The sequence below is a fragment of the Eschrichtius robustus genome, chromosome 12 (genome assembly GCF_028021215.1).
Source record: "Eschrichtius robustus isolate mEscRob2 chromosome 12, mEscRob2.pri, whole genome shotgun sequence".
NCBI classification, from domain to species: Eukaryota; Metazoa; Chordata; class Mammalia; order Artiodactyla; family Eschrichtiidae; genus Eschrichtius; species Eschrichtius robustus.
In genome coordinates this window covers 83518767-83536509 of record NC_090835.1, presented here as the reverse complement: position 1 = coordinate 83536509, position 17743 = coordinate 83518767, and the positions used below count along the sequence as shown (strand labels likewise).

Below are 17743 nucleotides of genomic sequence, written 5' to 3'. Positions count from 1 at the left end.
TCCCAAAAAGACAACACCTTTGGTTGGTTTGGAGGCACTTGCCTGTCTCATTCTGGACTTGTGAGATTGTCTCGAAATGCCCTTTCACATCCCGTTCTCCACCATGCCCAATCCCAAATTCTTTCCCGCACAGTGTGCAGGATGCTCTGGGTGGGTTATTTACATCCCTGATCCAATTACATGTGTCCTTCCATTTGTCGTTAAAATAACACAGTCGTTTAGCCTTCTTTTTCGGTGATGGGATCATGCTTGCGTGAGTAGTATAAACGTTCTCACTTTCATTATCTGACCTCTTAGAAAACATGGTCACAGTTCTCACAATGTTTAAAAAAAAAAAAAATTAAACTAGCACTCTTCTGATACAAAGCACAACAGTTAATCCCCAGGCTGGTATCACAGCTCATGCCACCAACGAACAATTTTCTGAAATGGTCGGGTGAGACACATGGCCACAAGAAGTCTTACAAGGAAGCCATGAGCTTTGAATGTCTTACTAGAAATCCATGAGCTAAGGTAGGGCGAGATCGCCCAAAGCCTTCACTGGAAGGATTACAAATAAAGCCACCATCCAGCAGCAAAAGTCCACTCCCACGCACCCTAAGTATGAAAGATTGTACCTTGGAAAGACGTTAACAAATTTATACCACCTCCTTACTGAGATCTCAACTCCACAGCCCCTCTAGGCTGGCAGGGGAAAAGAAAGGGCAACCTGGCCACGGCGGAGGCCACAACTGGAAGACACCCTCCTATCAAAGTGCTATCAACCATCCCTATCTTCCTCTGTGCCCAGATGTTGCTGTCAAGGAACTTGGCCCTCCTGGGGCAGAGACTGCGGTCACACAGCGAGTCTGTTCCCAGCGGGAGGGGAGGATGGAGGCCCTGGGTAGGGCGCGGCCGGACCTGGCTCAGACCCAGTCCGAGATCACACCTTGCTCCCGGCCACCTACCCTCTCGGCCAGGCGGTTTGGGGACTGCGCCCAAAGCCACCCAGCGACTCCCGCCAGCTCCCCAGCCCCTACCCGCTCCCTCCTCGCTCTTGCCGGGTTCTCGAGGCGGCCCCGTGCCTGTTCTCGGCCAGGCGCGTCGTCTCCACGGGCTACTCGCCCTCACCTGCTTCTGACGCGCGGGGCAGAGCCGGCTGTCCCCTCCCCGCCGAGGACGCCGCGGAGACCGCTAGCGGGCGCTGGACCCGCGCTCGACAACTGACCGAACATCTCTCCGCGAGCCCTTCGGGGCGACCGTTTATAAGGCCCAAGTCCGCTGGGGCGGGCCCACTTCTCCTAAAGCGCATGCTCATTGGCTGAACCCGCCTGACACTCTAGCCCTGGGCCGGCGTCCCGTTGACCCTGACGGCGAGCTCTCAGAATCCTGGGAAGTTTGGCGTCTTCGAAGGCGGCGGAGCCCGGGCGCCTCAGAGGGTTGTTGAGGCCCGTCGAGCCCGCGGAGGTTAAGTCCGCCGGCTGACGCCTCAGCCTTCGCCCCGCGCGCCGGTCTCGGGCTTCACGGAAATGAAAACAAGCCAAGAGTAAAACAAAACCAGTACAAATCCCCAAGTCAAAACAGCTACAATCAAATTCAAGGAAAGCAAAGGTAAATGAGTTTTCTCAGTATAATTAAGCAAGAGTCATTTTTTGGCAGAGGCAGAGTAAACAACTGAGTTTCAAGGGGGTGAATTCAAGAAAAGGTGAAACGGGAATCTAACTTCAGTTATAGGATATTTATACCGATTATCTTTTTAGACCTTGATAAGCAGAAGTTCGCTGTCAAAGAATCCAGCTTTTCTTATTTGGTTGCCTTTCCTACAAACGGCAGCAGGGGGCACTAGATGCTCTAGTTTCATTCAGGTAGGCGAGGCGTTTTAAACCTTGTTAGAGTTATTATCAAACTCCAAATGGTTTCCTCTTAGAAAACAGGGCGGTGGTCTGAGTACAAGGATGTAGGAGGACTTCCCTGGTGGCGCAGTAGTTTAAGAAACCACCTGCAGTGCAGGGGACACGGGTTCGAGCCCTGGTCTGGGAAGATCCCACGTGCCGCGGAGGTGCTAAGTCCGTGAGCCACAACTACTGAGCCTGCGAGCCACAACTACTGAACCCCACGCGCCTAGAGCCCGTGCTCCACAAGAGAAGCCACCGGAATGAGAAGCCCCGCACCGCAACAAAAAGTAGCCCCCGCTCGCAGCAACTAGAGAAAGCCTGTGGGCAGCAACAAAGACCCAGTGTGGCCAAAAATAAATTAATTAATTAATTAAAAAAAAAGAATGTACCAAAAAGGTAACAGTTTCTGCACTACAACCTGTTGACTAAGGAGTACAGTTTCCTGAAATGTTGTGATGGGGAGAAAAGGTCAATTACAGGACATAAGGGGGGATTTTAAGGTGGGCTCTGAAAGAGACAGGCAGTGGAGAGTGAACAGGGTACCGCTGACTCCCTGTCCTAGCCCTGCCATCTGGACTCATTTTGAACTTTTGCCAAGAACACGGGACTTTCCGTGCTACTGGGACTGAGAGGTTTCCTGGAATTTGGCACTTTACTATAAACAATAATGATAGTAACTAACATTTAATGAGTATTGCGGGCCAGCCACCTTCTAAGCATTTAATCTTCCCAATAACCCTCCGAGGTAGATACTGTGTCATCCCCATTTTACAGAGGAGGAAACTGAGGCAACTTGCCAAAGGTCATGCACACAGCTGAGAAGTGTCAGATCCAGGCTATAGAAAAGAGTGTGCATGCAGGCTCTGCAGTCATTCTTCCTGGGCTCCTATCATGGCTCCACTGCATATTTTATTAAGAGAGGAAAGCACAAAACATTATGACTGGCACAGAGGAAATACTCAGTAGTGTTTGCTATTATCATTAAAAGTGGTTCTTGCTCTCCAAGAGTTTAAAATCTACTTTAAGAGGTTGGTAAGATTCATAAGGCAGTAGAGATGCCTATTGAATGGGTGAATGGGACAGAGAATAGATGCGTGGAAGTATTTGGAGAAGGGAACAGCTGTGAAGAGTGGTCAGGTCTGGGTCACAGGTCACTCAGCATGGCACCTGCTTAAATGGGTAACCTGCATGTCATCATTAGAAGGTGGTCTCAGATCCTGAATGGCTTGAGCTAATCACTATAGTCTTTGTGTTTGGTTATCATATGGGTGGGTGTGTTTAATTAAAAATGTAGTCGATTTTTATTAGTCACTAAAATTGTCTTGAGGAATGGTATGGTATCTGCTCTTTTAGCTGGAGGAAGCATTTATTAATTTTTTAATTTTTCAGAGAAAGCATTTATTAATTTCACAAATCTGTTAGATGTTATATGGTCAGGCCATTCAAGATGGCTGTTCTCCTGCTCTCTGTGCATCCCCTGCTTGACCAGGCCCTGCTTCCCTCACATAACTATTCAATCCTCTTAATTATAGGGCTCAATTAGTCCCTGGTAACTGAGCCCACCTGATGTCAATCCCCCCTGTAAATGGTAGCCTCCTTCTCCCCTGAGTAGCAAAGACTGTTGCCATGTCCTGTCCTTTGGATGCGCTAGGGTGTTGCTCCAGGACCCTTTGTAGGATTCCCCATGTCCAATAAACCACTGATGTCTCTGTCACTGTCTCTGGGCTCTTCCGTCCCGAGGCTGGACAACTACAAGGCTTGCAGGCCTGTGGGGTACAGCCCAACAGATGTCAAGCCATGGAAAAGGAGTCTGAGTTAGAATAGGACTCTGAGAGTTAGCGACTGACTCTCAAGGGGGATGGCAAGAGGTACTATAATTGAAACCTGAAGCCTGAGAGGCAGGGAATCAGGCGAACCGCATTGTGGGTAGCAGGAATGGCCTGAGCAAAAAGGCCCTTCAGTGGGGAGAGGGCTCCGTGCCTTCTGAGAAACCAAAGGAGGGTGTTTGGTTGGGGCTAGAGAATTGTGAATTAGAAGCAGAATAAATTGGTTCAGCAACAAGCTGTGTTCATCAAGAGCTGGGCTGAGTATGGTTTCCTGCTTCTGAGTCTTCTATCCAAATCTGGACTGTGCAGTCGCCAGATGTTGCTGCGGGGAAACTTTCCATCATGGTGAGGGGTAATGTTTGTGTGCATCTTGCTTTCCATTGGTTGTCCTTAACTGAGTTTAATGCTCTGTGTCTGTGTATGCTTAAACCCAGAAGAGCCTCTGTTTTGGATGAGATGACTCCTGACTCTTCTCTTTTGCTTAGCAGTAAAAGAATGGTAAAATGGATTTGCATTCATTCACTAGCATACTTGTCTAACTTCACCTTCCCCCAAATATTTCTTAGAATAAAAAATAAAAACAAATATTAAAGATAGCTCAATCTTAGGACTTCCCTAGTGACGTAGTGGTTAAGAATCCGCCTTCCAATGCAGGGGACCCAGGTTCGATCCCTGATCAGGGAACTAGATCCCACATGCATGTCACAACTAAGAGTTCACATGCTACAACTAAGGAACCTGCCTGCTGCAATTAAGACCTGGCGCAGCCAAAGGGAAAAAAAAAAAAAATTCCTGTTCCTCTACATCCTCATCAGCATTTGGTGTTGTCAGTGTTAAAAAAAAAAAAAAAAAAAAAAAAGAACTCAATCTTTCCTATTCTAACGGCCTCCATGGAGCCACTACTGTACTTGTAGTGTAAAACTCAAACATGTGAGAAAGAGGACTTGATGTACAGAGTTAATCCATGTGTCTTCTTCAGATCTCTTTGAGCAAACGACCCTTAATGCAATAAAACTGGCATCTTTGAGGAAAAGCAGATTATCTTGTGTGATAAGGCTGCCTTTTCTCATTACGTTAATGTTGCTCTGATCATGCATTTTAAACAATGTTTTTAATTTAAAAGAAAAGGTCCCAAGAGAAGGCTTAGGCCGAAAAACAGGGCATGATAATACTTGGAAACATGCAATGGAGAAACATTCTGAAAATCCACTCAACAGTGCAGCGGGACTCACTGTAAAGGTGAAATTGGGACCACATTTAATGAAAAGAGAGATTCAGCCCCTTTCTCTCTCCTTTCTTCTTATAGTTCATTCTAAGGGGCTAATTGTTAGAGCAAGTTTAAGTGGTATATCCAACAAATTTCATAGAAAGAAGGGCAATGAATATTAAAAGTTTCTGAAATTCAAACCAGATGTGGACGGAGAGTTAGTTTAAAAACAACCACACAGGGCTTCCCTGGTGGCGCAGTGGTTGAGAGTCTGCCTGCCAGTGCAGGGGACACGGGTTCGAGCCCTGGTCTGGGAAGATCCCACATGCCGCGGAGCAACTGGGCCCGTGAGCCACAACTACTGAGCCTGCGCGTCTGGAGCCTGTGCTCCGCAACAACAGAGGCCGCGACGGCGAGAGGCCCGCGCACCGCAATGAGGAGTGGCCCCCGCTCGCCGCAACTGGAGAAAGCCCTCGCACAGAAACGAAGACCCAACACAGCAAAAAGAAATAAATAAATAAATTTAAAAACAACCACACACCTGTAACACCTTGGGCAGGCTCTGGAACATCTAGCAGCATTTGTATAACTCATCTTTTCAGGCTGGATTTAATAAAGATTTGGGGGATGAAGACGGTTAGGAAGAAATTGAACTATTTATGAAATACATTTTTTTAAATTGGTAAATTATTCCAATTAGCAAAGTGGTTAATAATGCTGGCTTTTAGGCTGGATTTTTCAATTTGTGAAGCTTCAAGACTAGGAGCCTGCCAGGTGAATAAGAAACGGTCAGGGCTTCTCCCTGAAATTGACTGGGGCTGTGGTCAAAATGTAATAGGCTGCTTCTGTGTCATTCCCTTTTGCAAAGATGTCACTACAGACAGAACTTTAGGAAAACTTTTTTTCATTCTTCTTAAATTGTCTCCTTGGAGGCTTCTGAAATGCTTAATTCAGTGGTCCCCAAATTTGCTGCCCATTGGAATCACCTGGGCATCTTTGAAAACTACCGATGCCTGGCTCCCATCTCCTGATATTGTAATTTACCAGGTATGGGCTGCACCCCAGGCATGGGGAGTGGTTTTGTTAATCTTTTTATATATACATGGGTTGTAAGAAATAATACAGAGAGATTCCTTATACTCTTTATCCAGTTTCCCCTGCATGGTAACATCTTCCAAAACGGTAATACAATATCGCAACCACCTTATTGACATTGATACATGCAAGATCTGGAACATTTCCATCACCACCAGGATCCTTCCCTCTTGTTGGCCTTTTATAACCACACCCACCTCCCCACCCACCTCCCCACCCACTCCAACCCCCTCCTTAACCTCTTGGCAACCACTAATCTAGTCTCTATTTCAATAATTTTGTCACTTCAAGGATATGATATACATGTAATCATACAATATGTAACCTTCGGGGATTAGCTTTTTTCACTCAGCATAATTCTCTGGAGATTCATCCAGGCTGTTGCAGGTATCAATATTTTGTTCCTTTTTATTGCTGAGTAGTGCTTCAGGGTATGGATGTACCACGGTTTGTTTAACCATCTGGATTGTTTTCAGGTTTTGACTATTAGGAATAAACTGCTATAAACATTAATGTACATACTTTTGTGTAAACATGCATTGTCATTTCTCTGGGATAAATGTCCAGGAGTGGAATTGTTGGGTTATATGGTTAGTGCATGTTTAGTTTTTAAAGAAAATGCTGAACTATTTTTCCAGAGGGGCTGAACCAGTTTTACATTCCTAACAGCAATGTATGAGTGATTCCGTTTCTCTGCATCTTCGCCAGCATTTGGTGTTGTCGGTCTTTTATATTTTAGTGTAGTGATAGCACGTTGTGGTTTTAACTTACATTTCCCTAAGGGCTAATGAAACACCTTTTCATGTGCTTATTTGCCACCATTTGGTGAAATGTCTATTCATGTCTTTTGCCCATTTTCTAGTTGGAGTATTTATTTTTTACTCTTGAGTTTGCGAGTTCTCTATATATTCTAGATGCTAGTCCTTGATCACATTTGTGGTTTGCAGATGTTTTCTCCCATCTGTAACTTGTCTTTTCATGCTTCTGGTAGAGTCTTTCCATAGAGCAAAAGTTTTAACTTTTGATGCAGTCCAATTTATCATTTTTTTATGGGTTGCGCTTGACATTATTCAAGGACTATCTAGCATTATGCACTAAACAGACATTTCGTCAACTCATCAGAGTCCCTCACTACAAAAAGCTTTCATGTTAAAACTTTCCATCCAGATGAAGATGTTCCCTTCTGTTGTCTTGTTTAGGTGTGTTGACTTTTAAAAGATGTTTGTGGTTTCAGAGAAACCCCATGAACATACAGATAGACTTAAAACTTCCAAAGATGTGAACTTCAAGACTACTATTGCTTATCAGATCTTGTCCTTGACATTCTAGACAGGCTTCTTTCAAAGAAAGCTCTTTACTCATGGGGATAAGGGAGTTGATGGATAAAAGAGAAATTTCTGGACTGTCACACAGAGGCAATACAACTCTCACCAAATAAATAGTTCGTTGTATAAAGAAAAAAAGAACTGTTGTCATGATGGGAAGAGGTCAGGAAAAGGCTCAGATGTCCCAAACAGAATTAAAACTCATTCATTTGAATGGAATTACTACTCATTCATTTGAAAAATAAAATAGGGGGATTTAAGCACAGTCCATGGGGATTATGAATTATGGTCAGTGTGTCCCCTTATTTAGAATGTTTGGGGAGGAAGAACTTTTGTATAGTCGGAGCAGTGTTTCCAGTTACTAGAGATTTTCAAGAAGACCCTGGACCACCACGTAGCAGGGGTGTTGGAGAGGTGAGTCAGACACTAGAAAGTAAGGTATACAAGGTGAGCTTTGAGAACCTATCCAATCCTAGTGTCTCTGGCATCATGACCTTTCTCCAATACAAGATTCAGAATATCCTGGAAAGGAAGAGTATAGGCAGGATTGATCCCAAGAAATATAGGCAAAGCACCAGGAAGAAGCCAGATAACTGGAGGAGAGCCTTATCTAAAAGTTGGATTTATGGAGCTGGAAAAGACTTTGAGGGGCAGCTATCTTGCTCTTGATAAAGAGATGGAGGAAGAAACTGTATTAGTCAGATAGGCTAGACTATGATGCACTAATAAACAAACCATGAAATCTCAGTGGCTTAACGTAAGAAAACTTTATTGCTCCCTCGTGCAAACTCCTTCGCAGATGTTTCTGGTCAGGCATCTTCTCCAAGTGATGACTCAGTGATCCAGATTCCTTCCATCTTCTTTCTTTCTTTCTTTCTTTTTTTTTTTTTTAAAGAGATTTGATGGAGAAGAGGCAGGGTCAAGGGCTTTTTTTTTTTTTAATTTATTTATTTATTTATGGCTGTGTTGGGTCTTCGTTTCTGTGCGAGGGCTTTCCCTAGTTGTGGCAAGCGGGGGCCACTCTTCATCGCGGTGCGCGGGCCTCTCACTATCGCGGCCTCTCCTGTTGCGGAGCACAGGCTCCAGACGCGCAGGCTCAGTAGTTGTGGCTCACGGGCCCAGCCGCTCCGTGGCAAGTGGGATCTTCCCAGACCAGGGCTCAAACCCGTGTCCCCTGCATTAGCAGGCAGATTCTCAACCACTGCGCCATCAGGGAAGCCCTCCTTCCATCTTCTTGCATGTCCTTTCAACACATGGCCTCTAAGGTCCATGGGAAAAGGGAAGAGGGTTGAGGAAAGGCACCTGGCTACTTTAGACATCCAAGCCCTGAGTATTCCATTCATCACTACCACTCGCATCCATTAGGCAGAATGCATCCCACAGCCAACCCAACTGCAAAGGAGGCTGGGAAACAGAGGTCCACACAGGTATCAGTGGCACACCTATAGTTTCTGCCACAGGAAGCCAAAACCCAGAGAGGTGCCATGATTTCATTATGACCATTTTGTTAATGTTGACAGAACTAAGATCAGATTCTAGATAGGATGACCTAGAGGGTTAAATGTAGTATATGATGAAGCCTTCTATGGCTGGATCCTGGTCATTCCAAGATTCTTTTCTGCCCCTTCCCACTTGGCAGCTAGAACCTCAACAAAACAGAACTGTTTATAGTTCCCAGTGCCTGCTTTGCTCCTGCAGCCCCTTACTTAGGTGTGAATACCTTCTACTTCTTCACCTACCTCCTCTTTGCCTACTTATTCTTTAAGACTTAAGCATCTGTGTTTCCAAGAAGCTGATCTCAATCTTCTGATGCCCTGCTCTCCAGATTGGGTTAGGTATCCTTCTGTGCATCCACAGTATCCTGTCCACCTCTAACATCACAGTTACTAAAGGTTATGTCATTATCCATTTTTATTCTATTTCCTGCCCTAGGTTGTGTGCTTCTTGTAAGCGAAGGACATTATTAAAATTGTAATAATTTAAAAAAATTTTTGACATACAGCAAATCTGACTTTTTGTGTACAGTTTATGAAGTTTAACAATTGTATATATTTATTAGAGTTGAGATTTTCCTCGTTCTTGGTATGCTGAATAATTTTGGATTGTATCCTGGCCACTTTGAAATTATGTATGAGACTCTGAGTCTTGTTTGAATCCTATAAAATGTTGACATTTCTGTTTTAGCAGGCAATCAACCTAGTTGGTTTCAGGCTTCAAGGTCTGACCAACTTGCTGTGGGAGGTGCTTTCAATATCAGTTCTGTTTTCAAAGACTTCCCAGGGCTCTTCTGATCTATCTGGTGTGTACACCACCTAGTGGCCAGTCTGACGGTGGGCGGTGATTTCTCCCGTGGTTCATTTCTCAGTCTCCCGTAGACTCTTCATGGTCAGATTCACACATACACAGCTTGGGAATAAGCCCAAATTCTTAAACAACTTGAGCAGCACCCCAAGCTGCCTCCTCTCTGAGATCTGAGATCTCCCTGGTGCTCTCTGGTTCCCTGAAGTGTCCCTTTTTGACCCTCATCTGCTGTGCATTTCTTAACTGTGCCCATGTCTGGAGCTGTTGGGGTCACTCAGTGAGAGTGAGATAGACCCCCATCCCCAGTTTTTTTTTTTTTTGGTTTGGATATTAAGATCAATAATGCCACACATACAACAAGAGGGTATGAAAAGTTTTATTATTCACATTCTGGAGAGAGCAGGGAGAGCTCCCAAGCTGGTCTGAAAATGGCTTGAGAGAGCCAGGAGAGGAGGCCGGCTTGGTGTTTCTGATGCTGGGGGGTGAGGCTGGGTTGAATTCCTGGAGCTGGAGCTCCGTGGTTTGAACCACCTGCTAGTTACAAAGGAGTATCTGAGCTTTCTATCAGTTTTGCCCAGATGTGTGGCAGAAAGGGAAGGGGTAGTGGTAAGGCTTGAAAGCTATGCACAATCGAACATCAAGAAAAGAATCAGATCCATCGTTACAAGGGCCAAATGGCGGGAAGACAGAAAAAAAGCAACAGGCGTTTGTGCTATTCTCTTGGGCTAGTTCTTCTGATTGGAGAGGAAGATTCCTCTCCCTCAGAGTTTTTAGGTACCTGTGGGCCATCACAATCTAGGTCGTGTGAGAGATTAAGGAAAAGAAAAAGAAGGAAAAAGAAAGATGGGGAATTTTCCCCATTCTCTCTGAATGTCAGGAGACCTCTTTCTCACTTCTCGTGTCAGAACTAAACAGCATCTCCTGGAGCCTTCATTCTCCATCCTTGCCAAGGCTCACCTCTAGGTCTGGGGCTGCCCTGAGGCGAGGCCAGGCCAGGGGATACCAGAGGGAAAAAAAGTGTCAGGCTCACCACCAGTACAGTGGTACTTCAAATTCTGGTCTTGTCTCCAATCCACCTGCTACCATTTACTTTTCATGGTAAATACCTGCTCCGTGTATTCCGTCCAGGTTTTGTAGCTGCATTCAGTGGAAGACACAAGGCTGCCTACCCCATCTGACATAGAACCAGAATCTATCTAATTTCATTTTACTCACCTGGACCTAGCACAGGGCCTGGCATATGGAAGAGACTTAACAGATTTTCACTGAATGAACAAAGTGAACGGATGTATGAACAAAGTGAACGGATGAATGAGCGAGTGAACAAATCAGTCATATGATTAATTTACAAATAACACAGAAATACTCATGTTTCCAAAGAACAAATTTCTGATGACCATTCCATGGTCAATTCTTCTCTCTTCTCTTACTGGGAGAATGAGGCATACAGAACAGATCTAGCCTGAGTTTATTAAGAAAATAATTTTTCTTGTTGAATCTTTAAATCAGATAAGTATTTCAAAAACCAAAGTTGCTACCTCTTTGGAAAGGGTTTGCGTTGCATAGGTTTCAATGAACTTTCTTAAACTCTTTTACCTGTTCTAGGATTAAAAGAAAATAAAATGAAATTGATGAGGTACTTCCTTTAGTTGCATGTGTTTACAACCTAATTACCACCTAAGCAGGCTGAAGGGTAAGTTTAAAAAAACTCTGCAGAGCTCTATTGCCCATTCATCCATCTGCATATAAATTATTGGAATCCATTTACAATCACAATGCGAGAAACTTCCAGGTTCTTGAATAGCAGGCTCTTTTATTTCTGCCTCTTTAATCCTAGGGTGCTCTGACCCTTGCCGGCAGCAGAATTTAGCTGGTGAGTTCAACATGAAATCGACTAGGGTTCATCTTTTCCATTCTTGATGTTGGCTTAGACAGGGACCACAGGAGTCAATGGGACCTCTGTGCGTGGATGGGATTCCCAGGAGCGTCAGGAAGGGACGGATGATTCATGAGATAAAACATCCCAAAGGGACTCCGCTTCCCTTTTCATTTTGTGCCCGTGTGAGGAATTTTGAAAACTGATGCTGCTGAAGACAAAATTCCCATCATGAGCTAAACAGGATCCCTGACAGAGAGGAAACACAAGCTTCTGAGAACCAGGGTCCAGTTCTCTTTACATAGAGGCCACACCGGTGGAGAAGGGCACCCAGCCAAGTAGGGTGCACACTCTTTCAAATGAGTTGGGGACTTGACCCCCTTCTGAAGTCCCTTTTTTCACTCCGTCTGATTCCATAAGAACAAATCAGTAATCTGCTCTGAGTGATCAAATGCCATTTCTCTCTGAGTCTGCTTTTCTCTGCTTCCTTTTTGTTCTGTGTGGCTGCTTTGGGTTCTTGAATGGCTTTTTCTGTCCTGATTTATCACAGGTATGAATTGCATCCATATCAGGAGTTCTCTCTTATGGCAGGTTTGGCACCAAACGGAGAAGTTAAAACCCTTCCTAAGTCAAATCCACTTCCAGGGAGCTCCAGGGAACTATCCATGCACTTTGGATGCAGTGGTTTTGGTTTTATCTGAGTTTTGTATAATTTGCTGCAACCTGGAGCATACTTGATGATATAAGAATTTTTACGGACATGGGGCTGGTCTGGCCACAGAATCCACTCCCTGCCCCCACCCTGTAGTCTCAAAAGCCCAGCAACCTGCTGGGGTGCATCCTCCAGATGGGCTGCCATTTAGTCTAAGCTGACTCCTTGAGGAGGGCTCCTGCAGGTGGACTTTCTTCCTCTGAAGACCCGGCCCCCTTAGGGGGACCTCCCTGCCGCCACAACTTTCTGGTTGCTCCCTGGGAATGTTTGTTCTTTCATTTATATATGGATCCGGCTAATGGAAAGAGAATGTGACAGATAGTCTATGTTTAGGATTTTTCTTCCTTTATTTCTCCTCTCCTCCCGAATGCAGAGAAAGGCAGATTACAATCATAAATACATCTTCACCGCAGGTATTGTGTGTCCCTCCAATTTTCTTTTGTTTTAGAGATTTTCCCCTCTTGTAAAAACTGCACAAGTAAAGCATGTTTGTTGCAGAAAAATTAGAGATAAAAAGAAAAAAGAAACATCCCATTTTTTTTTCACTAAAATATCAGGCTGAGGTCACTTCCCTCCTTCCCGTCTTTCTGACTAACTCCTGCTCGCTTTCATCAAGTATTGATCTTGCCTTGCATGGGGATGGTGCCCCTAGCAACCAACATTTTTTATTCCTAAACCACTGTAGCGAAGGTGCTTTAAGGAAAGTGTTCTCCCAAATTAAGTACAAAAGGAACATATATCCATGATAGAACAAAATATTTTAATGAACAGTTTAAACAACTCTCTTATAAGGAAGCTTCTAAGTGTGCCACGACACTGCTTCTTAGGTTGGCTTCCTCTGACCAGCCTTGGTCCTGATATTTCTTGACCCTGGGTGATTTGTCTCTTGAGGGTAGTGTCCAGAGTTCCCTTCTTAGACCCTCTGAATGGTGGTTCCTTGCCAGGCTGACCGGGCTCTCAGCTCCCAGTCTGTAAGAGGATGCCTTTTCTTGCACGTTCTTCTTTTTTTTTTTTTAATGGGCTTAAATAAATTTATTTATATTCAAGATAAATTATTTTTTTTAAATTTTTATTGGAGTGTAGTTGATTTACAATGTTGTGTTAGTTTCAGAGGTACAGCAAAGTGAATCAGTTATGCATATACATATGTCCACTCTTTTTTTAGATTCTTTTCCATATAGGCCACTACAGAGTATTGAGTAGAGTTCCCTGTGCTATACAGTAGGTTCTTATTAGTTATCTATTTTATATGTAGTAGTGTGTATATGTCAATCCCAATCTCCCAGTTTATCCCTCCGCTTCTTGCACATTCTTAACCCCATGTCTCTATAAACTCCTTTTCCCATTTTTGGGGGCAAGTGTATCAGGTATGAACCTCAATTTATAAATTCAGGAAAGTAGACATTTAATATTCTTTTTTCTGTAAACCAGCTTATTTTCTACTTCAAACCTCCATTTCATCTGATGGCAGGAGTTTAGTCTGTCAAAGTGGGCTTTATACACACGTACATATCCACCTAGTCTGGGTCACCATCTATCCATGCTGGCCTCCCCCCTATTATGCCTGCTCCTACCTGGCCTTCGGACTGTTCTGGTCACTGCTAAGTGATCCCTGACCCAAGGCCCCCCCAGTTCCAGCTTGCTCTCAGCTCAACTTCTTACTAGTTTGAGTGCAAAGGATGGGTCTTCTTTTCCCATGCGGTGCTGGGAAAAGCAAAAACCTCCATGGGGCTAGCTATGCACTTCCTTTCATCTCTGCTATTCTGGGGTGCAGAGGTCTCTGTGGGCTATTTCAAGCCCGTGTTCGGGGCAGCTACATCGTTTGCCAGACTCCATGCAGAATGAAAACACCGAGCTGGGTAGGGATTGGGGAAGCCAACATCCCCTTCCCAAGGGCCCACAGTGCCAGCCCACAGCAGACAGCCAATCCTCAAGGGATGGCCACCTTCATGCCGGTACACATGTACATACTTGGTCCCTGGATGGGTGGGCAAGAGACCTCACCAAGTTGCACACCCCACGATGCCTGTGGTACCCTCAGCCTGAGGCCAAAAGGCAGATTCCTTGAATCCCACCCCCAGATGCCGTGGGGTGGGCGCACCAGGCCCTGACACCCACAGTGCCCGCAGCCACGCCCAGGCCCGCGCCAGTTGTGGAGAGAGCTAGCGGAGCACGGCCCAGGCAAAGGGAGGCTGGCAGGGCCTGTGGCACCAGGGTACGGGGATGGCGAACATCAGGGATCCCAAGCCAGACACGGTGGAGGCAGGATGCACAAGAGCTGAGGCTCCAAGCCCCCGGTGCAAGCTCCAGTGTCCTGTGGTCTGCTTTACAAGTCACAGATTCAGAGCTTATACTATTAAGAATTTCAAGGTGGCCACCGCAGAGCATCAGACCCAAGTGCGAGGGCCTTCTGGGAGCGGTGCCCTGTGCGCGGTACTGGCCACACAGCCAAACAGGCTGGCCTGTGTGATTAGACACACAAAAGCTGGAAATAGACTTCTTGTTTCTTGTACTACCTCAGCCCTTCCTTGGTGCAGTGAGAATAAAAGGGTTCTAGCAATGGGGTGAGGGTAGAGGTGTAGGTAGGGGACGTTCCTAGAGTTATAGGAATTATCAGAAAGAAAAAAAACCCTGAATTCATATTTTAAGAATGTTTTCCCACCACACAAGCATCAACAGATCCTAGCCCTCCTGGACCCCTGGTGTAGTCCTGCATCTGATTCACAAGTGGGCTCACCTGTGGGGCACCAGGGGCCCTTCCACCATTGCCCAAGCTGCACCTCCAGCTCTGGCCGGCATCTCTGCTGGGGGATGAGGTGGGAGGTGGAAGGAAGTAGTCTACTCCTAGTCTGCTAGTATCTAGGACTAGGGCAGCGCAGTGTGGAGGTTTCACGTCAGCCGGCCGAGCTCTCTCAGAGGTGTATTTTTAAATCTAAACCTGATCTGCAAAGTGGGGTGCCACCCAGCCAGAACGGCAGCATCGGCATCACTTGGGAACTTTTTAGAAATGCAAATTCTCAGGCCCTGCCCCAGACCCACTGTAGCTGAGGCTCTGGGGATGGGGCCAGCAGTCTGTTTTAACACGCTCTCCAGTGAGTCTAATGCGCAGTGAAGCTTGAGTACCACTGCTCTAAATGTGTTACATGGGGGACATTTTTCAGGATTCTTCAGTATGGTTTCATTTACAATCTTATAAAATGACTATTGGACCTAGTGCTCACTGACAGTTCAGAGAATTCTAAGACAGTTCAGCAACTCTAAGTATGTCCTCTAACCATATGCTACAATATTTGGGATCCCTGCATTAGAAGTGTGTTCCTTCAGGGTCTCTTTTAAAAGGTAAAGGTTCTACTGGGTAAGTTCATATAAAAGTATCTGTGATACCTGTCATATTCTGCTTACCATGGCTAGGAAGGGAGAGGAGTACATCACAGAATAAGGAAATAGCTGAGCCAAGATAAGCATTGCCTGGGGATGGCAATTTTGCCTAGAGTCGGCATTTCCAGAACTTGTGCAGTCGCTAGAGTAAAACCATTTGTTTGAAATGGGCCTGATATCTTAACTGTAAAATCAAATGAGAGGGAGAGAAGGAAAGAGTGAGTTCAAGGGCGTAGAGGTAGGTGAAACCTCAGTTCATGTGCTGGCACCAACTAGCTAAAATCTTAGATAAGTTACTTAAACTCCATGTCTATAGAATGTGGTGATATAACCCAAAACATTGTATCAATTAGGATTTGGTTGCAAGTAACAGAAACTCCAACTCGAACTGGTTTATGCTGTCAGAGAAGAAGGTTATCTATTGGCTTTTGTAAATAATAACTCTAGAGATAGTTCTGACTTCAGAAACAGCTTGGACAGTGTTCAGAAGAGGCCACAAGAATGCAGTGGTTCTTCATTTTACTCTCTGCTGCTCTGTGTGTTGGTTTCATCTTCAGGCTATGCAAGTTGGCAGGATGGCAGCCCCAGCTCCAGCCAACATGTCTGGAGGGTTCAAGTCTGGATCTGAGGGCAAACCCTGGAGCCCAAACAAACCCCCAAAGGAGACTGGTTGGCTCTGATATGCCTCCCTTGAGTTATGTGCCTACCCCTGAGTCAGTCACTGACCACAGGGGAAACTGATACTCTGGATCAGACGCCAAGCCTGAGTTGTACACTATCCCTGGAATGAGGGTGGTGGGAGGTACTGCCAATGCCACAAAACCACAGGGGATGGAGGTGGGGAGGGGTGGTTCCCCACGAACATGGGAGGTTGTTTCTGAAAACGGAGTGAATGGAGAAGGGCTGGCCAGGAAGCCACACACGTCCACCACGAGGATCTCGGTTCCCACATCTGTAATTCTGTGGGGTCCTCCCATGGCCCAGGGTGCTGGTGTTGGAAGCCACATTCATCAGACCGCCCTCCAGATGGAGCCTGGGTTGGGCTTGGGGAGGAAGGAATCCTTCTATTTAGGATGACTAAACTCATCCCCTCCAACAGCCCCGATGGAAAGGCTGTCCCTCCTGGCACAGCAGCCCGGCTTCTCGTTTCTCTGTGAGAGCGCCATCCACACCACACATCTGCCGGCCCCACCCCTCTGTTCACTGCCTTCTCCCCGTCAGCCTGCCTCTGTCCCCTAGGCTCCTCTCTCGGCACATCTGTCTCTCTTTCTTTCTCCCTTCACCCCTGACCCCCTCTGTCTCCTGTCTGGTCTTCTCTGCTGCCTGTCTCTGTTTCTCTCTCTCCATTGCTGACTGGCTGCCTCTGTCTGTCTGTCTGTCTGTCTCCCTCTCTCTCTATATATATGTCTAGCTCTCTCTGAGCTCCTGTCTCTTGTTTCTCTCCATCCTCTCTTGCTGGGATTCTGACTGTCTCTGTCTCATTCATTCTTTCTTATACTGTCTGTTCTTCTCTATCTCCGTCTATTTAAGTACCTTCCTGTTACATTCTCTACCTGCCCCTTTCATTCTTTGTGTCTACTTCCCTTTCTTATCTGTCTTTGTCTCAGATTTTTCTTTCTTTCTGAAATAGTTCCCACTGCTCTAGACATGACTCTAAAATGTTCACAATCCATGCTTACTCCAAATGTTTCTTAGCCAACAGACAAAGAGTTTATAAGGATGGAGCAAAGACCGTGAAGGGAGGGAAATTTAGAAAGAAAAAGGAAGCATTAATGGGGCACCTGAGGCATAGCACTGTGAATAAGAGGTTATTCAAGCCAAAAAATACACAGCACACACACACATTAAAGTCACAAGCCACCTTCAGGCAGGCATTGAGCTTCTCCACCACAGTTACAGTCGAGTTTGGTTGAAGTCTTGTTTTTCTTAGTTTACTTTTTCTTAACGGAATAGCTGCTCCCTGGGTCTCTAAGCAGTCTGGATGTGCATAACTGATACACAGTCTCAGCCCACAGCTGGCTAGTTTACAACAGGGGCAATGAATGTGACCTGACTCTGCTGTAGGGCACCTTTGTGAGTCTCATCCTGTGGACAGCTCAGCCCTGATTTTCTTTGTGGTGACCACCCAGGTCCTGCCCCTCAATGGCTA

At 45.6% G+C, this 17743-nt stretch overlaps 1 long non-coding RNA gene across 1 annotated transcript in view; it reads left to right on the top strand.

The window, feature by feature from the left end:
- Window positions 1-1384: 1384 nt before the first annotated feature.
- LOC137773757 (uncharacterized) overlaps window positions 1385-17743 on the top strand; it is a 79013-nt gene continuing 62654 nt past the window's right edge. Inside the window, exon 1 of the long non-coding RNA XR_011075724.1 lies at window positions 1385-1590. This is a non-coding gene — a long non-coding RNA (uncharacterized lncRNA). The remainder of the gene's footprint in view (window positions 1591-17743) is intronic.